This window comes from Mustela lutreola, chromosome 1 (assembly GCF_030435805.1).
Source record: "Mustela lutreola isolate mMusLut2 chromosome 1, mMusLut2.pri, whole genome shotgun sequence".
In the NCBI taxonomy this organism is placed as follows: domain Eukaryota; kingdom Metazoa; phylum Chordata; class Mammalia; order Carnivora; family Mustelidae; genus Mustela; species Mustela lutreola.
The window spans coordinates 201,984,886-202,005,947 of record NC_081290.1 but is presented as its reverse complement, the minus strand read 5'-3'; the positions used below and the strand labels follow the sequence as shown (position 1 = coordinate 202,005,947).

The 21,062-nt window shown below is 37.6% G+C and overlaps 1 protein-coding gene across 4 annotated transcripts in view; it reads right to left on the bottom strand.

The window, feature by feature from the left end:
• Window positions 1–21,062, bottom strand: part of NTM (neurotrimin) — a 939,822-nt gene that overhangs the window by 540,209 nt on the left and 378,551 nt on the right. The window contains exon 2 of one of the 4 annotated variants that reach the window (XM_059185255.1): window positions 18,199–18,267. The exons of the other annotated variants lie outside the window; for them this stretch is intronic. The gene's annotated coding sequence lies outside the window, so the exon portion shown is untranslated. The remainder of the gene's footprint in view (window positions 1–18,198; window positions 18,268–21,062) is intronic. 4 annotated transcript variants of the gene reach the window in all.

Here is a 21,062-nt window from a genome sequence, read left to right as displayed (position 1 = left end):
TGTCTTGTTGATTTTGGCCATTCTAACTGGTGTAAGGTGATATCTCAATGTGGTTTTAATTTGAATCTCCCTGATGGCTAGTGATGATGAACATTTTTTCATGTGTCTGATAGCCATTTGTATGTCTTGATTGGAGAAGTGTCGGTTCATAGCTTCTGCCCATTTTTTGATAAGCTTGTCTGTTTTGTGTGTGTTGAGTTTGAGGAGTTCATTATAGATCCTGGATATCAACCTTTGATTTCAGCTGGGTCATGATTTCAGAGCTCTGGGATTGAGACCCACTTTGGGCTCTGCACTCACTGGGCTCTATGCTCAGCATGGAGTCTGCTTGCCCCACTTCCTCTCCTCCTCCCGGCTCCCTCTCCCTTTCAAATAAGTAAATAAATAAAATCTTTAAAAAAAAATTAGAGGGTCGCCTGGGTGCCTCAGTGGGTTAAGCCTCTGCCTTTGGCCCAGGTCATGATCTCAGGATCTGGGATTGAGCCCCACATCAGGCTCTCTGCTCCGTAAGGAGCCTGCTTTCCCCTCTTTCTCTGCCCGTCTCTCTGTCTACTTGTGATCTCTTTCTCTCTCTCTCTGCCAAATAAATAAAAATATTTTTTAATTAAAAAAAATAAAATTAAAAAAAAAAGTAGAAACCTCAGACAAACCAAAGATCTGTTGCATCCATCTATCTATCTACCTATCTATCTGAGACAGAAAGTTTGAGCAGGTGGTGGGAGGGACAGAGGGAAAGGGAGAGAAAGAATCTTAAGCAGGTTCCGAGCTCAGGATGGAGTCCCCATGACCTGAGAAGGATGCTTAACTGATTGAGCCACCCAGGTGCCCCATATCTGCCATTTTTAATAGGAGTTGAGACCAGATGGGTTCACCTTTAAATTCTGATGATATTTGGAATATTCTGGGCCATAGAAAAAATAAAATTTACAAATTTATCTTACAAATCTAGTAGTAAATGTACAGAAGACCTAATAAAAATACTATAAATATATTCCATACTTACATATCAAATATCTCATTAAAATGTTAATATCAGAATGGAGCAATTAACTCTAAGAAAGGATGACTTTATCCCAGGGGTGGGAGAACTTACATAAAACTGAAATAGCATCTCTTGGGTGGCTCAGTCAGTTAAGCTCCTGACTTGATTTCAGCTCAGGTCATGATCTCAGAGTTGTGAGACTGAGTGTTCATAGTGACTGGTTCTGGTCTGTGTGTGAAGCCTGCTTAAGATTCTCCCTCTTGGGACATCTGGGTGGCTCAGTTGTTTAAGCATAGGCCTTTGGCTTGGGTCATAATCCCAGAGCTTTTGTACTGAGTCCCACATTGGGCTCCTTGCTTGGCAGGAATCCTGTTTCTCCCTCTGCTTGTGCTCAATCTCTCTCTCTGGCCAAATAAATAAAATAAATATTTTTTCTTTTTAAAGAGAGAGATTCTCTCTCCCTCTCCCTCTGCCCCCACCCCTCTCTAAAAAAATAAAAATAAAAAACAAAGTCATCTTTAAAACTGAAATAGAATCAAGAGATTACCATAAATTAGAATTGGTTGGGAGTTGTTTCAATTCAGGATCTCTAAAAAATAATCTCTCTGCCTTAATGACAATGGATTCTGTGATTAATCAGAGATTTGGCTTTAGCTATCAAAGACAAAGAAAATAAAGTACAGATTTAGTAATGCTATTGTTTACATAATGATATATATGATATTTACAGAAATCCAGAGTTTATATAACTAAATAGAATTATATACTTATAATTAATATAGAATTATGTATTTATATAATTCCTTCTCATTTAAAACACACACACACACACACACACACACACACGGGTACCTGGATGGCTCAGTGGGTTAAGTGTCTGACTTGATTTTGGCTCAGGTCATGATCTCAAGGTTATGAGACTGAGACCTGTGTGGGGCTCTGCACTTAGTGGGGAGTTTGCTTGGGATTCCCTCTCTCCTTCTCCCTCTGCCCCTCCCCTCCTCACCGCTGCTCGCTTGCGAGCGCTCTCTCTCTCTCATAAATAAGTAAATCTTTAAAAAAATAAAAGGAACACACAGCAAAGTTCAGTCTATTGGCAGCATTCATTAAACTTGCCTTTAAACTCAATGGACAGGAATAGTTTGGCCAACAGACTGTACCCTACAAATGTCTCTTTAGTCTTTTATCTGAACTGTATTGTTAACCAGTGTTAATGATTAAATAACCCACTGCAGGTGCAATCTCTAATTTAAATGTTATCAGTTGGAACTGGTCCTTTACATATTATCTAGTTCTCTTTTCATATTTAAATAAGTCTAAAAAATCAATCCTGTCCTCGTATATTTCAAGCTCTTTAAAAACGTTTTACTTGTTTTGTTAAAAATTCCCTACAGTGCTTATTACTATTCCTTGATCTTGTTGGTGTCTTGGTGGTGGTGCTCAGTAATCAACTAGGATATTAAATAATGCTAAATAAAATTGCTAACTTCCTCCAGCCACTCTTTGATTTTAGCCAGGTATACTCTCAAGAAGAATTTGAACCTGAATGTCTCAGCATCACTTTTACAAAAATTGCAAATGCTACATTTGCAAGACATTCATTAGCATAGATATGTTAAAACATACATAACCCCAATGCACAGGTGAAGTTTTCAACTCACCTTGTAGCTTCCTCATTTTGGCAAGACCATCAAGATGCAATGTGACTAAAAGACAGATATTCCCCAGTGTTAACAATGAGTTCCTTTGATGGACAAGGAGGTCAGCTGTAAGACTTGTCTTGAAATTTTTAAAGCTAAAGCCATTTTATCCACGTGTAAAACTTTGAGGTCTAAACCAACACCTGCTTAAGCAGTTTAGGAGACAGAAAACTCTTCCCTGAAGAAAATGCTGGCTCTACCTGAAAGAAATCCTGCTGTCCCCACCTGTTCTAAAGTGCAATAGCCTTCTGTCTGTCTCCTCAGCGTTCACAGCAGAACGACATCTTCTTTCCCATCTGGTGAGGAAAGCATATGGCCATCACAGCAACACAGGATGCCCTCACTACAGGTACTTGTTAGAAGATTCACTCATTTGTTGTCTCATCCCTGGCCTCAACCAGAGGCTCTCCTAATATGGTTGAAATTTATAGAAAACTATTTAATAAACATAGGAACGAACTACTTTTCTCCCTTCATTTTCTCCTAGGCTACTACCATTGTATTAAGTTAGGTGATCGGAAAGAAATGCTTTAAGCTTGTGTCCCGAATTTACCATCTTTATCAGGTGTTCATCTTAGTACCACCTCCTCTGCCCTCTTGGGCATGAGGACAGTGTTTTTGTGCAGAGTTGCTGATTTTTTAAAAATTCTCTTGACGATACCATTTACCTCATGACCAAAAGTTCATTGTCCCCATAATAAATTCTGTCTTGAGTTCTGCTCCAGGAACACATTTTCTATCAGAACATCAGCATGCTTTCTTTCAGTGAAAAAGGATAATTAAGTAATACAACATAATTTCTTTGTTAGCCTTAGTTGCCAAAGGCTCAATTGTAAAATTAGCTTTCCTGGGCATCTAGATGAATCAACTGTCTCATTTTTGAGACTATTTCTGGTCTGTTTTTATCTCCCTCTCATTTCACACTATGTTTCACTTGTTAAAATTCATATAATCTTCGTTTTCGGTTTTGATCTAGCATTAGCCTCGCTGCATTTCAGGTGCTTTTAGTCTGTTAAGTGTTTGGCTTGCCTCTACCCCACCTGCCACTGCCCAGACTCTTAAATAACAAGACGAGAGGACTGCTCAGATCAGGTCCAGCATGTATTATGAAGAAAATTGTGAATCTTGATTCTGATGCAAAGGTGGATCATCTTCAGTTTTTGTCTTTGTTTTTAATGATGAATCCAGTATGTCTTTGGATAAAGAAAATCTACATATGTATATATGCAGTAAGTAAGGGCTAGTTTTGGGAGGTCCTGATTATATCTGGTAGAGCTGACTAGGTTGCTTGCAGAGTAATTATACAAGGTACTGCATATACAATGAAAGTGGGAAAATAATCTTTTACTTAGTTTATTTTAATGAAAAATATTAATAAATGAATTTGAAGAGAGAATTTGGAAAATACAGAAAGACCAAAAAGAGAAATTTTAAACCATTTGTAAATTCACTTTTAAATCAACTTTAATTAGATATATTTTGCAAATAATAAAATGGGACCATTTAAAGTGCACAGTTCAATGAGTCTTGACAATTATATACACTCATGTAACTACCTCCACAGTCATGCTTTAGAACGTTTCTACAACTTCCTCATCTTAGCTCTTATCTTTTTCCAGTGTATGTCACCAACTCTCTCTCACTTTCCTTCTGACCCTGACGCCAGGCAAGTCAGCTTTCCTTTTTCTCACTATAGCTTGGTTTTGCCCATTCTGGAACTTCATATCATTTGAGCTATATAGTGTGTTGTCTTTTATGTCTAGCTTCTTTGTCTTGGAATAGTGCTTTTTAGGATCTATATGTTCTCTTTAATGTATCAATGTTTTCTTGTCATTATTCAACGGAATTCCAACATGTGACTATAATACAAATTTTTATCCATTCACTTTCTGATGGATAATTAGATTATTACCAGTTTGGGACTATTATGAATAATGCTGCCCTGAACTTTTGTGTACAAGTCTTTGTGTGGACACATATCTATTTATCTCAGGTAAATGCTTAGGGATTGGTAGGTCATATAAGAAGTATTTGTTTAATTTTATGAGAAACTGTCAAATTGTTTTCTAAAGTGACTACACAATTTTACATTCTTACCATCAATAAACAAGAGTCCTACCTATTCTCACATCATCATTACATGTCATTTTTCAATCCATTAGAATTACATCCTTTCTAGAAGGTGGGGAGTGACATTCACTGTGATTTTAGTTTGCATTTGCTTATTGACTTGCTTGACGTTGAATATTTTTTCATGGCACTTTTCATTGGCATTTCATAAATCTTCTTTTGTGAAGGATTTGCTTAAATATGTTGCCCATTAAAGAAATTATTTGACCTCTTACTATTGAGATGTAAGATTGGTTTATAGATTATGGATACAAGTCATTTGTTATATATATGCATTATATATATTTTTTTCTTCTAATTTGTGACTTGTCTTGCCATTGTCTTACCCTTACAAACAGTAAATATTTCAATTTGATGAAGTTCAATTTAATAATTTTTCCCTTTTTGACTTGTACTTTCTGTTCCAGATCTAGGGAATATTTATGTATCCCAAGGTCACAAATATTTCCTCCTCTTTTGTTCCTAGAAATTTTATAGTTTCTACTCTTACATTTAGATTTATGATTCACTGTGAGTTTTTTGGTGCAGGGTATAAAGTATGAATGGATTTTTTTCGTGTATCATACAACTTTGCTAATTTCACATTAGCACTAGTTTTTTTATGGATTCTTTCATATTTTCTAATTGTATAATCATGTCAATGGTGAATTTAGACAACTGTATAAATTTATACAGTGAATTTATACAACTGTATAAATTTTATTCTTTTTCTTATATCATTACTCTAGGTAGGACCTTCAGCTCAAAAAGAAAAAAAAAACAAACAGTAGTGAGAGCAGACATTCTTTCCTTGTTCTCAGTTTTATGGGATAACGTTATTCCTTCCCACTATGATGGTAGCTATAGGCTTTCTGTGGAATCCCACTGTCAGTTTGAGAAAGTTACCTTCTTGACTTAGTTTACTGAGAGCTTTTATCATGAATAGATGTTGAATTTTATCAAGTGCTTTTTTCTGCATCTATTGACATTTTTGTCCTTTATTTTGTTTTTATGAGGAGTTACACTAATTTTCAAATGTTAAACCAATCTTGCACTTCTAGGCAGTGTTAAAATCCGCAGGTCATAATGAATTAATACTTTCATTTCTGGGTTCAATTTCTTCATTTGTTGTCAAGGACTTTTGTGTCTATATATGATTTTGGTTTATAGGTTTGGTTTATAGGTTTCTCTTTATCTTGTAATTTCTTTATTTCTATTATCAGTGAAATGCTGGCCTTATTAAATTTCTTACTTCTCTATTCCCTGAAATTCTCTCTATAGGTTTGGTATCATTTCCTCCTTAACTACTTAATGTAATTAACCAGTGAAGTCAGTAGGCCTTAAGTTTTCTCTGTGGGAAGATGAAACTATACATTTAATTTTTTTGTATATAGGACTTTTCAGATTTTCTACTTATTCTTTTTTCTTCAGACTTATGTCTTTATTTGAAAGAGAGAGCAAGTAAGGGAACAGGAGAAAGGATGGGGGAGAGAGAGAGAGAGAATCCAAGCAGACTCCCTGCCGAATGCAGAGCCTGACTCAGGGCTTGATCTTATGACCCTGAAATCATGACCAAGCCAGAATCAAGAGTGTCAGTAGCCAGCTGAGCCACCCAGATGTCCCAGATTTTCTACTTATCCCTGTGACAGTTTTGGTAATTTTTGTTTTTTCAAGGAATTTTTCCATTTCATCTAAGTTGTCAAATTTATTAGCATAATTTTTATTATAAACCCTTACTATCCATTTGAAATCTGTAGGAGCTGTGTGTGTGTGTATATATATATATATATATAGCTGTATATATATATGTATATATATACATATGTTTATGTATATATGTATATAATATAATCTCTTTCATCTTTGTTTTGGTTGTTGTCTTCTTTATATTATATGGACCAGTCTTCTCATGAATAAAAATCTCTTTAAAATAAATAATTAATTTTCTTGATTTTTAAAGAAAAACTTTTGGCTTCATTTATTTTCTGTATTGTTTTCCATCTGTTCTCTGCATTGAATGCCGCACATGTCCAGTAAAATCTGTCCACTCTAGCAGGTCAGAACTCAAATTATCTCCTAGTTCTTTCTGAGCTCTAAGAATTATCCAACTTATAAATCCCTTTTAGCTCTTATCCCAGCTGCATGCATGTTCACTCTACACATGTGCCCTTTAGTATTCACCAGTGAAGTCATGGAGACTCCTGTGTTGATTTCCATAGCTCTTTTTCTCCATGTGACGTTCCTCCTCCCTATCTCCTCAATCAGATCGGTGCACTGAACACTAATCTCTACGGATTAAACTCAGTAAGAATGATTTGCTTCTAGAAAGTACTTCTTGGCTGAAAGCTGGGAGGATCATAGAGTTTACCTCATCTGTTTTCATTTATTCAGGGATCATAGTCGTCACTGATTGTTGTCCAATTGTCTTAAAACATTGATTCATACATTATGTTTCTAGTTTTTACAGCAGGAGAAAATTCTGATGCCAATTAATCTTTCATGGCCAGAAGCAATATTCTAGAAGCCTCACTATTAACTTCATGATGTTTGTTTCTTGTAATATTTTATTAATTAATTCAACATAATCTTATTAAGCATTTGTTACATTGCCAAGCACTTAACATCTATAAATTAACACATAATATAACATATTTAAATTGGCTTCATGTATCATTATGTTCTTTTTTTCATTTATCTCAACTGGTTTTACTAAATATGCTATTTCCTCAAATTAAAATATTGATGTAGCTTAGGAAATGATTAGGTTTTGTATATATCTTGTTCTCAATTGGTATGGTATTTTCTTATAGGACACAAATTCTCCTTAGGTAAGAATTATTATCTTTGCTTTAATTCTTTCATTTCTCTGTTCTTCATCTTTTAATTTTGAAGTGAAATAAAACATTCCCAAATGTGTTCTCTGCATCACTGATTAAATTTTAGATTGCTATTTCTGTCCTATACTCCTTCTCTTGAATTTTACTTTCCTTAAATATTTCTTGATATAATGGAACTCTCTTTTTAACTCAATCTGCTGTTACATCATCTTCTATTTTATTGCCTTTTCCACAGAGCTAGTGAATTCTTTTTTTTTTTTTTTTGCCTTTATGGAAATTATATATAAGATATTCTCTAAAGTTGTTTTCTGTTTTCTGTAGTGTAAGTTTTTTTTTTTTTTAATTGCGTTTCCTCCCTTATATCTTGGGTATAATCACATTCATCTTGTAAGTACAACAAAGACTCTACCAAATCTTTTCACAAGTCTCATATAGTTATTACTTCATTCTTTGTATTTATCCATGGAGGAAAAGTTATATAAAAATTGATGGAGAGGTGGATTTTCCTCCTGGCCAGCATCATTTTCCTCCTAGGAGCAGTTGGATTCCTCGTATTAAAATCTACTAGGCTGCCACATGTGCTTAACTCATTCTAAAACTTTTAATACTGGATGTATGCAGTATGTACTGTGTATAATGTATATATTCTATATGTGTATTTTCTAAGTATTATTTTAATAAAGTGGAAGAGGGAAAAATCAAGTGCTGGTAGAAATCTTGATCCCAATGTCTTTAAAAACTTGAGAGGAAAACATTTGAACAGAAATCACTCATTCACTCATAACTTCAGATATACCCCACAAGTCCCTGACAAGCAAAGTAACAACCCTGACTTTTCTAGTGACTTAGAAGTGATCCAGAATTTTCCGTGATCCTAGAGACACATCTATCCTACCCACTTCCTACAAAACATCTTTAATTCAGTCCCACAAGTATCTCAAGCTCAGACGTTCAAAATAAAACTCATCCTTTCTCCTGTATTTCCCACAATTTAAAATGACCACTTTGCCTGCATAGTTGTATTAGCCACATTGAGGTTCATTTTAAACAACTTAGTGTCCACAGTCTGTTGTTCAAATTCCAGATATTCTGTCCTCTTAAAATCTGTTTTATTTGTCTACTCCTCTCTGTATTCACTGCCCCTGCTTTGTTCTCCTGCCTGGAGTGCTAGAATAATGTTCTAACTGGTTCCTCTACCTTCTGTCACATGTGTCTTTCACCATATTTCCCATCCTTCTAATGGTGTTATTGTTGTTTCTAAAAGGTAGGCCTGATTGCGTTAATACCCACCTTAAAACATTTCAAGATCTTCCCTTTATCTAAAAGATAGTGTCCAGACTCAACAGCATCAAGAGGCTCTAAACCATGATCTCTGAATCACCTGAGAATGTGGTTAAAGCACAGATTCTGGTTTGGTACCTGTAGGTGGGGCCAAAGATTCTTCAATTTTAGCAAGTTTCTGGGTGTGACCCAGGCTCCCACCCATAGGACCACTTTTGGTTGCACATCTGTAAGATGTCTTCTGTTCAGACGTCTCTCTAGACTCACCTTCATTTCTCCCTCCTCCACTTCAGCCCTATCCTTTTCACTTACTTAACTCTTTAAAGAGCCTAGAAAAATCTCTCTGTGTGATTCATCATAGACCTTTTCTGCTCAGAATGCTCTTCTCTCCCATTTCCACCTGAAGACCATCTATTCCTCTTTAACACTTACCTCAAGTTGAATTTTATAACAGAATCTTTCTCTGATCCCTCCATCCCATGGGAAGATTTATTTTACTTATTGACTGCTCTTCGTGCCTGTCTGTGCCAGTACGTGCAACTCCTAGGGCATTATGTGTTAAGAATGTGATCCATTCTCAACAGATTTTGTTTGTATACCTAGTTTCTTTCCTAGTCTGTAATATTATAAAGGGAGAGATTGTGGTATCACTGCTCTCTAGCACACCATCTCTCATCTTTCAAATTCTAAATAAATGGGTTTTATAAGAATGAATCTAAAATGAAATAGAAGAATAAATGGAACAACTTGAAAGTTTATTTATAGTTGTAGTAACTGTCTATTGATGCGTAAGATATTACCACAGACTTGGCATAATCTGCCTAGGCTGAAATCATGGTGTCCGGCGGGGCTGTGACCTTAACTAAGGCTCTGAGTTCTCTTCTGAGCTCATTGGCTATGGCAGAATGCATCTCCTGTACTGTAGGAGCACCCATGTTCTTGCTAGTTATCAGTTCTTAGATGCTGACTGGATCTTTGGCACATAGCCCTCCTGGGCCATTCACAACAATGCTGTTTGCTTTCTTACAGGCCAACAGCAACACTTCTGTCTGAATTCTGATCCCTCTCTTGTCTTCTATGATGAAGACTGATAAAATGCAATGTCATCAAATTTGCTATGTAGCATACTCTAACCAAGGGAGCAATAAGAGACAGTCATAGGTTCTGCCCTCATTCAAAGATGGAGGGTTGCACAGGCATGTACACCAGAGGGTGGGAATCTGGAAAGCCATCTTTGAATTCTCCCTACCACATTAGTTGACTACAAAACTTGAGGTGCTCATGACAAGCTTGGGGAAATGGGAAAGGAAGCTGGTATTGAAGAGGAGGATAAAATATATGAAATTGTATATATAAAATTAAGATAGGAGTTTACTATCAATGTATGCTAGTACTGGATTTTTTTAATATGTGGTTGAATTCTTGATTTTATAAATGAATATAAATCTTAAAGACCTTGAAATTTGTGGTAGAAACAGCATTCCTGACTACTGCTAAATGATCTTTCTTCTACCTTCGAATTGCCTTCTATTCCAAGCCATTGTAAACAAACCACCCCTCAGCCTTTGAATAGTTAAGTGTATAAAAAGGGACTTCTCTGAGGAATTAAGTCTGATCAGTCACTCTTAAATTTCTTGCTCAACTTTATCAACTCTAAATTAGAATCTTAAACTTCAAGTTTAAAAGAATGTAGCTGATGGCTTTTGAAGTAAGACTGGCAGCTTATCTCTTTTTCAGAGCGTAAGGATGCATGGAGCCAGCTGCATTAGCTTCAGTTTAACCTTCTGGAAAGCCAGTCACTAGCTAGCACTGCAGATTTTAGCTCTTCGTAGAGGGTGTCTGTAGCTTTCCTACAAATCCATGTGGATCATGGGATTTGAATGACAGGTGCTTAATGTTACTGAACACACCGGGTTTACCTTCTCATCTCCTGCATTGAATGGGATTAAACTTCCTAGCTGTGACAGGTGATGTAATGACAGTATTATCAGTTTTTAAATTTTTTAGCACTTGCTCACTCATGGCTTATTCCTCTGGGACAGTTCTTCTCTTCCCCTGAAATCCGCCAATGATCTATTTATCATAATTCAATATATTCATCCATCACCATGAAAACATAATTGGGTCAAACAGTTTTGCTCATAGGTAAAAACTCCCATAGGCAATTATCAATTCCCTTTATGATTAATATAAAAATGATGGTGTTTCTATTAATGGAAGTGCATGCGGGAGCATTCACAGTCATATACTATAGATAAACTTTGTCATTACACTAACACAAAGTAAAAATTCCTGAAGCACCAAGGAATCTGGTAGCACCTATAACATCTGAGCATGTCAATTTGCCAGGAAATTAGAGTGAACTCACAGTATTACAAACAACACTTTTGCAAACTGTTTTTGCAAAAATGAGATAAAAGTTTTGTGGGTTTTTTGTTTGCTTCTTTTGTTTTTTGGGTGTTTTTTTTTTTTTTTTTTTTTTGCTTTTTCTTAAATGCCATAATTTGAAGCAAGAACACAGAGCTGGAGAGCACACTGTGTAGAGCAGACATCTACTTCAAACTCCTCCTAAGAATGGTAGGCACAAGAGAAGAATTTCATACTATGTGCTTCAGTGAAGACTAACACCAGAATTGCATTTGAGAAAGAATTTGGTCATAAAAAAAATCAAGTATGGGAATTCATGATTTGTATTTCAAAACCTAAAAAAAAGAAAAGAAATAGCCCCTGTATCATGAAGATGAATTAGAATCATATTGTTCATGAAAATATCTTCATTTACAGTGTTGTGTTTGTTTGTGTGTGTTTTGTTCATGAAGCCATGTTTCTCATTGGTTTTAAGTCTTCCCAAACCAAGTTCTTTAACCCTACCTCTAGAGGGTATTGTTGAAAATGTTACACATATGTGTATATATATATATATATAACATATATATACTACAATATATGATATCAATATAATACTTATATACATAAGTATACACGTACATATACTTAAATATATATATAATGTAATATACACATAAGTTTAATGAATGTTTATTTTCCCTCAACAGAATTTAATTTCTTCTAAAACCTTTCTCCATGTAAGGCAGAAGTAGCTTTTGCTACCAAATGTTTGTGATTTGACCTTTCCTACCATACTATTGTCGCCAGGACATGGCTGCCCAGATGGAGACCACATTTCCAGTCTCCTCACACATCACTGCAGGCGTTTGCTGAGTTCCAGCAAAATGGAACTGGAATGCAAGTAATACGCACCATTTCTAAGGCTAATCCACAACCCCCCCTACCTATTCCCTCCTTTACTGGCTGGAGGCTGAAGACTTGGAGCCCCAGAGACAGTGGAGTCACAGGACAGAAGGAACCTAGATCCCTACGTCATTATGTGGCAGAAAGCTACCTTTTCATGACCCAGGAACACCTCTGCATTGGAATTGATATGAAGGAAAAATAACTTTCATTTTGTTATGCCATTAAAATGTGGGGATTTGCTTGATGCAACAGCTAGCATTACCTGAAACAATACAGAAATCAAGGCCTTGAAGTAGATGCTGCTATGTAAAAAAAAAAAAAAATCTAAACTATGTGACAGGAACTTAGCAGTTTTGTGGTAGGCAGTGAGGACACAAATCTAGCAAGCTGGAAGTCCCTGCTTGCTGTAGTGAAACATTTGGTAAAACTGTCACCCTTGTTAGCGTGGAAGGCCGACCAAGTGTCTATGAGCCTGTGCATCTCGGGAAAGTGATTGGAATGAGCCAGAATGCCAGCATATGTTGATCTTCCCTTGCTGTGTTTGGCAAGGTATTTCAAGAAAGAGTGAGCTAGTTTGCAGACAGAAAGAAACAGAATGAAAGTATCAGAAATTTGGAGTCAAACAGGTTTGAAACTGCTTCTAGAGGACAAACAATGTAAAATAAGACTTTAAAAACCTTTGAGCCTCAAATGCCCATTAAAATTTCTCAATTAAATAAAGGGACGGGGGTCTGGGGCTGAGACCAGATTAAGAGTGGGTTTCCACACAAACCTGCTATTGTCTATAGCGTTGAGGTATCCGCCTTGATAGAGAGGGGCAGAGTGGAGAAATAAAGAAGACACCACTATTGCTCTAGAAAGGAACTTTTTTCTTGTGATTTCCAACCCATGGAATTGGCTGAAAACACATTGAGTGTCTCAGAGCACATACTCTGCCCTTAGTAACATAGCCCCCAGTAGAGACTTATTATATATAACTCCCATCAAAACTCATACTGGCTCAATATCAAGTTCACATCACCCTTGCTTATCCGACACAGAGCCTTCATTTTGCTATAGGCATTGTGTTGACTGAAGTTCCTGTATTCCTGCATATCCTAAATTCAAAGCTCTTAGAGGAAAAAGGACAATAAATATAATTCTCTTCAGGGTGTCTAAGTTAGACAGAGCTGCAGTGTGTACCTTGTACCAAGTGTTACCTAATAACAATTCTTTGGGGAGGGAAGAGATGATCAGAATGGGTATCTGGAAGAGATATACCCTAAATTCATACTTTCCGGTGGTGTCAGTGGAGGGAAGAGGGAAATCATGGGGGCTAATGTTTTCCTTTGGGGATTTATTGAGTAAGGAAAATTAAAAAAAAAAAAAATTAAAAAAAAAAAAAAACCTTTTCAGTTTTGTTGATTCTTGCTGTCTAAAAATCACCAAAATTTCATTTCATCTTTGCCTGGCGGAGAAGCTCACCTCCAGGGAGGAAACACGTGATCTTGCTCCTTGTGCTGTACACAGCAAAAAACACCCAGATATTAAACCATAAACCAAGTGAACTAATAAATAAAGATGCCAACCGCAGTTGAGCAATAATGCTCCTTATCTAATATTTTCAGGGGATAGGTCCTGTGCAAAGTGTTTCCACTTTTTCCCCCCCTAGGATGAAGCTGACTGTGTTGTATAAAGCATAGATTAGCTTTAGAGCTAATCTATAGGAGCCTTGTGCTGAGCTACAATCCAGGGACACTGAAATGGAAGCCACGGTGAGGACAACAGCAAATGGGAAAAGACTGTACCTTTGGAGTTACTATTTCTAACTTCCAGAAAAACAAAACTCCAAGAGAGGTGTACATTGCTAAGCCTTGTGAATTGGCAGGTAGGTGAGAGAGAGAGAAAGGGAAAGGGACACACATACTCATTTTCTCCTGAGTCACCACAGGATCTATCTAGAAGGCTGAGCTCCTATCAGCAGTCTTGAAATCTGAGTCTGCTCTAAAAGCCACAGGCATTCTAGGAAGGAAGTAGCCCACAACAGCACTCAGATCATTAATGATACACTCATACTGGATGCTGAGGCAAAATTATCTTCACCTTAAGTTTAATGCATTCCTGGAAACCACAAGAACAGCTCTGAGGAATGCCCCTAATGGTGAGTGACAGAAAAAAAAAAAACAACTTGGTACAATTCTTGGCGACCACACAATTACCCAAAACAGAGATGGAAAATTATATTTGGAGCCAAAAATAAGACCTCTTCTCTTATCCTGCATGCCATGAATTCATCTGCAGCAAGTAAATACTCTATTGGTCTAGCTAGAGTGATACAAAGAGGAAAAGACTATTTCAGAGAGCAGAAGGTGGGGAAATGTGTATTCTTGTGAAAAAAAAAAAATTCAGTGACTTTTGAAAATGAATTCTCCAGCTCCTTAAGAAAGTGTGTATAGTTGTGTGAAAAGTCAAGGGTTAGTGTGAGTGATAAGAATGGACGTCCCCAAGGGGAGACAGAAATGGGGAGAAGAAAGAAATGAAGAAGCACATTAGTATCCTCCCTAAGATGCTGCTGCAGAAGAAGAAATTGAGGTTGTAAGGGGCAAAAATCAGTGCCTGAGGGGTAAGAAGCTTAATAAAAGTTACTGAGATAAAGGAAAGCTCTTGGAACCATTGGGTCTCCCACTGACACTTATGAAGAATTCACTGACGATTAAGTACTCCAAGCCTGGTGGAAGCCTTCAGAGCAATTTTGGAAAAATGGAAGAAAGTAAAGTCAATGACACCATGGCTATTGACTATTTTGTTTAAAAATGGCACAACAGGAGATGTCAGGAATTGGAGGTTCTTAGCACTATTGAGTCCAGGCTTTAACACACTTGCGGGAATTGTGTGGTGAGTCCAGGAGTGATCCCTGACAGAATGGTACACGAGAACCAAAACCATGTAATAAAAGGGAGGAAGATCACACAGCACTTACTCACCTGAAATGAAGAAGGAAGGCATACTGAAGGTGGAACACAATCAGGTTATACCACTCTTGGATAAATACATAGTATTTGATCGTATTTGACAAGACAGTGGGTGACTTTGCATTGCTAAGGTTATAAGTTTGAGGTAACACATTAGCCATATGAAAATGGAGAGTCACAAAGAAGAGTAAAATCTCTGGAGACAAGGTAAAGATGTACACTCAACCATTTGCTGCATGCATTTACAACACATTTCTCATTTTTAAAAAATACATTGATATGAGACCAATGCCAAGGAAAGGGATATAGGAAATGCTGGACAACAGCATACATGTGAGACATCAATGATTTGGGAAGCTAAGGGGAAGGTCACTCCACTACTTTACCCATGGAAACATGCATAAATAGCATTGTGAAATGGCTGTGTGAAGAAAGAACTAAAATGAGTATAGGCAGCCCACCCTTTATTGTTTTTAAGATTTTATTTGTTTGAGAGAAGTGGGGGCATGAGAGGGAGAAGCAGACTTTCCACTGAGAAGGGTGCCTGATGCAGGGCTTGATCCCACGACCCCAGGATCATGACCTGAGCTGAAGGCAGATGCTTAACCAACTGAGCCCCCAAGGCACCCAGCAACCCACGCTTTAAATATATAAGGGTACCTGCTCTTCTGAAAACATATCTTGGATGATATCACAACAATATATATATCACTCCCCTTTGTCTGGCAAACCTCTACTTCTCCTTTAGTCCCATCTCAACTATCATCTCTTCTCTATAATGTGCCCACCCCTTCCCAGGTAGAGATAACTATACCCTCCTTAGATATAATTACCATGTGTAAGTTTTCTCTTGTTGCAGAACAAATTTCCACAAAATTGGCACCTAAAACAACACAAATGTATTATCTCATGGTTTCCATTGGTCAGGAGTCCTTATGTTTTAGCTGGGTGATCTCCTCAGGATCTACAGACTCAATTAAGGAATGATCACTTTCAAGATTTCTCAGATCACTGGGAGAATTGTTTCCGTGTGACTGACTGAAAGACTGAGTCTTATTTTCTTCTTGGATATCAGCTAGGGATCACTTTCAGGTCCTAGAGTCTGTCCTTGGGTTTCGGGCCATGATTGCAGTCCTGTGATTCCTTCTTAGGCTGCTTTCTTCCAGGTTAGCCAGCAGGAGGGCCCTCTCTCTTTGATACTCCACCTTATTTTGATGGAACTGCCCTGATTAGATCAATCTCATCCAGAATAATCTCCATTTTGATTAATTCAAAGTCAATGGATTAATAACCTAATCACAGGGGTAGTACCCATTATATTTACTGACCTCATCCACTCTTAAGGGGAAGAGAATATACTCAGTGTATACACAGTTGGGTGGAGAAATGTGGGGGTCATCTCAGAATCCTGCTTACCATGCTCTCTAAACTGTCAAGATGGGGTATAATAACTATATATATTATGGCTAGGATATAAATAATGTTTTAATATATTATATATTCACAACTATAAATTATTGTATAGATGTGCTATATATAAGTATATAATACATATATTATTATATTTTAATTGATACATATATTATTATATATGGGTATTTTACACACACACACACACACACACACACACACACTGCCCTGGAGCAGAGACCATGCTCTTTCCAAATCAGTATCACCAACAACTAGCATGATACCAAAAATCTAGTAGACATTAATACCTTCTGTTAAATTAAATGTCTGTAATAAAATAATATATAAACAAACAACAACAAAACTTGGGGCTGGTTTGTGGAAAGATTATGAGAAATGGATTTGGAAATGGCATAGGAAGGAGAGAATGGGAAGAAAAAGATAGTTTCCAGGAGAATGTGGAAGAGACCTGGCAATATGTCCATTTCAGCCCTCATGTTTCACCCCAGGCTTTTCAATAAAGCATGCACTATTTTACACCACCACCAACAGAATTATCAAATTTCTTCTGGTAGTCTTAAAATCAAGGAGACACATCATGACACTTAGAAATGCAGGGATCAGGGTCCATATTCTCTCCCAGTCTAAGTTTTAAGGCACTTCCACAGGGCAGAAGTGGGGCTGGAGGGAAGATGGCAGTGCCCAAGCTTAGAGCAAGGAAGAACACCTCTCCTCACAAGGGTGTGTGCAGATGGTGCTGACGATGGCTGCATCTGGGATAATCACCTTCATAGAAAAGCTCCTCGGGGCACCTGCAGAGCTCAGGTTGCCCACCACATGAGTCCAGCAGAATAAGGAGTCCCCCTTCTTGAAAATACTGATATTTCTGACTGAATAACAAAAATTATGAAAGAGTATGGACTTGGAACCAAAGGAGGCCAAATAACTTCAGGTTAACTGCTATCAAGGTTAATTGAATGATGAAGATGATAAACGGCCCAGAACATGCCCCAGTCAGTGCTGATGCATATACCTGGGAGGACTATAGTCTTAGCCTGGGGCAATCATGATGGACGCCTTGGCATCTTGGTATCTCCATTTCTAATCTTGTCATCTGCTTAATGGACGCTGCTCAAAGCTTGAACCTGAGTCTTTCACCTCCAGCAGTATGCTTACAGAATCACATGAAGACCAAACTGCATTTTCCTGTGTTCATAAACAACAGTAACATAATTGATAAAAGTTTTACAGTGAGATAGATCCAGAATTTTGAGAATTCTGAAGATGCCTTTTATTATAAAACTACATTTTTACAACCAGCCTTGTTCTATAAGCTTTACAGCTGGAGGTGGTGGATTTTTCCAGTTTATTCAGAGTGGTGGCCCTGTTTTGCTTGGGACGTGCTTTAGAGGACCTCTTTATGTGAGTCACCGGGTCTATAAGAAATGTGAAAGGAAGCATCATCCCAATCTAAGCATCCACAAAACCCAAAGTCCAGAACTCAGAACAACAGCAAAAAGAACTGTATCACCTACAAAAAGCTATGGATTTTGAGTATAGGCACAGCCACAGATGGTGCCTCTTCAATGACAGTCCTTTTTGACCTAATCCTGACTCAAGAAACATTGGCTGAGGAATATGAGGCAGCAGGCAGTGATACTCATAATACTGACCGTGAGGTTGCAGAGCAAAGTTGTGAAGGGCCAGTGTTCCCAATCGTCCCAGGGATCAATGGCAAAGCACTGGAAAAGAAACAATGAACAGGAGACTTCAGGAAGCTCCAATTCAGTTTCATGAAGCTCAGAATTTTGAGATTTCTGTGTGTGAAAGTTATTATTTCCACCCACAGGCTATTGACTTAATTTAGCAGACATTTCTTACAAAGGAAATCTCATGACCAATAAAGCCAGGGCTCAGAAGTGGCCACAACCCTGGAGCCTACAAGGTAAACACTTAATTCTGATGAGACTTGCCTAAGAACTCATGCAGAGAAAGCTGCATTGACTGTCCTTGGAAGCCTGAGACAGTGTTTTATCATTTGGAACTCAGTGCTTTTGCGGCTGTTGGAAGAGAGCCCCTGCTGTGTTGACCACATCACATCTCCACAGATGAGCTGGGCCTACAGATACATCCCTTTATCTTTCTTTCAACTGTAATGACCTGAGTTCTCCTCGTCTAGTAGAAAAGGAGGAGGGAAAAAGAAGTCTGAGCCTGCTCAGCCTGGTCATGTGGTCTCCCCTGTCAGGGGTGGGGGGGAGACCAATCTGTTGACTGGCTAACTGGTAAATGATTTAATTAAAAACAAATGAATAAACAAAATAGCAATGTGGACTATTTGGATCTTTTTTTATCTTCTTACTTCTATAAGGAAACATAGTGGATATTTCTGTAATACCCTCCCCACTGGCTCTTCCCTCGAGGGGTGGAGAGATCTATCTGACTGGTCAGCCTGGGATACTTCCAAGTATGTGTGCTCTGTTGGGACTGGTGCACCAGGATGCATTATCTGCCTCCACCATGCCGGGAACAGCCCGTTGGTTAATGAGAGGCCAAGGTCAGATTGCTAGTTTACCTAGACTGGATGGACATCTGACTTCTTGGCATATTTCTCAAGTGGTTCAGAATATGCAAAGCAGAGAGATGTGATTGATTCCCCCCTTTCCCCATGAACAGGTAGCAAGAACACAGCATTGTGTAACCCATGGCCTTGATTCTAGTCACTGGCTGTCACCTTGAGCATTGTTACTACTCACCAATGTTCTGAATTTCTGTTGCCTCATTTGTTAAAAAAAAAAAAAAAAAAAGAACCAGTAAAATTTGCTCCACAGGCAGAGTTGTAGAGGCCCTACTGGAAAGCATTATCCAAATGTCTATAATTAATGAACTCAACATATTTTGATCTCCCAGAAAAAAAAAAAGGAAATAGTAAATGCCTTAGAGATGCCAGAATCTAGTTACTGATGAACACTTATTTTTCTTCTTTGTTCCTTAATTTCCTTCTTTCTTGCCTCCTTCCTTGTCTTGTTTTTACACTGGCGTTTCCCTGCTAGCATTTTCACAGAGGCATAAAGCTTGAAGAGGGTTGGAGTGCTTTTCTTCCTAATTGAAAGAATAGTTCCAGTAGAAGACTTTTCACCTTAAAAAACTAAAAATATCAAATCATTGGAGAATAAAATATGAACTGATGGGATGGGGGAAAAAGTATAGGGGATTCAGAGATGGCTGTGAAATGTTAAATCTGGGAAACTTAAGATATGATTTCTGTGAGATCTGCAATAGAAAAGTTGCTATAAAATGCTTAATTATGTGTTGCTCTCATAGAAACTGCGTAGAGAATGTGATATATGCCCGGTCTTTGTACTTGGCAACGTATACCAATGTTTAACAGCTTTTTGAGATATCAAAACCTTATCAAGACCCTCCACCTCCTCTGTGAATATTTGCATTTATTTGATGAAATCAGTAGCACTTAAATGAGCTATATTATTAAACATTAAAAAAAACTTCAAACTTTCAAAAATAATACAAAAATATCTAGGTCATATTATTTAGTCCCCACTGACCTAAGGGTCTTGGTCCCATAGATTGGGAATAATGATTTACTCTCTCCTGGTGCTATTAGAACCATAAATGCTTTTGATGCAACTATAAATAATAATAGTAATAATAATAATAGTAGAAGTAGTAGTAGTTGTAGTAGTAGTAGTAGTTCATGCATTCAGGAATTACTAAGCACTTTATTTGGATGGCCTTATTTCTTTTTTTTTTTTTAAGATTTTATTTATTAATTTGACAGAGAGAAATCACAAGTAGATGGAGAGGCAGGCAGAGAGAGAGAGAGAGAGGGAAGCAGGCTCCCTGCTGAGCAGAGAGCCCAATGCGGGACTCGATCCCAGGACCCTGAGATCATGACCTGAGCTGAAGGCAGCGGCTTAACCCACTGAGCCACCCAGGCGCCCCTGACCTTATTTATTTCTTACAATAATCCCGTGAGGTCAGATTATTGAATTCCCTTTGGAGGTGAAGGAACCAAGGTCCCCCAAAAGGTAAGTAATTTACCCTTGAAGAGAGATTAGGAGCCCAGACCAATTGATTCTAGAGTTTGAATTGTTAACCCTTGCATATTATTTACGGCCTTGCCTGTAGCTCTCAGCAGAAAAGAAAACACATACCAATGATTTCTATTTAATCACATTAGTAAATAATTTAAAAATAGAATAAAGGGGATGACTATTGAGGAAAACAGTGTTATGGTAACAAATCCACTGGGAAAAAGGGAGAGGAATATCCCCATGATTGGTGAATTGAGGAAAAAAAAATGTGAATGAGGAAGGGGAGAGAGGGGGCTGGATCTGAATATTAATGCTCCCTGTTTTTCATGTGGCAGTGACTGAAATGTGAGTGTAGGAATGGAAAGCATTCTGACTGAAAAAGGAAATAGTTAATGGAAAGGAGAAAGCTGCTATACATAAGCAACTTGTATTTTTAAGATCACACACATATGTAAGCCAAGGAAGGAAAATGCTTCAATAAAATA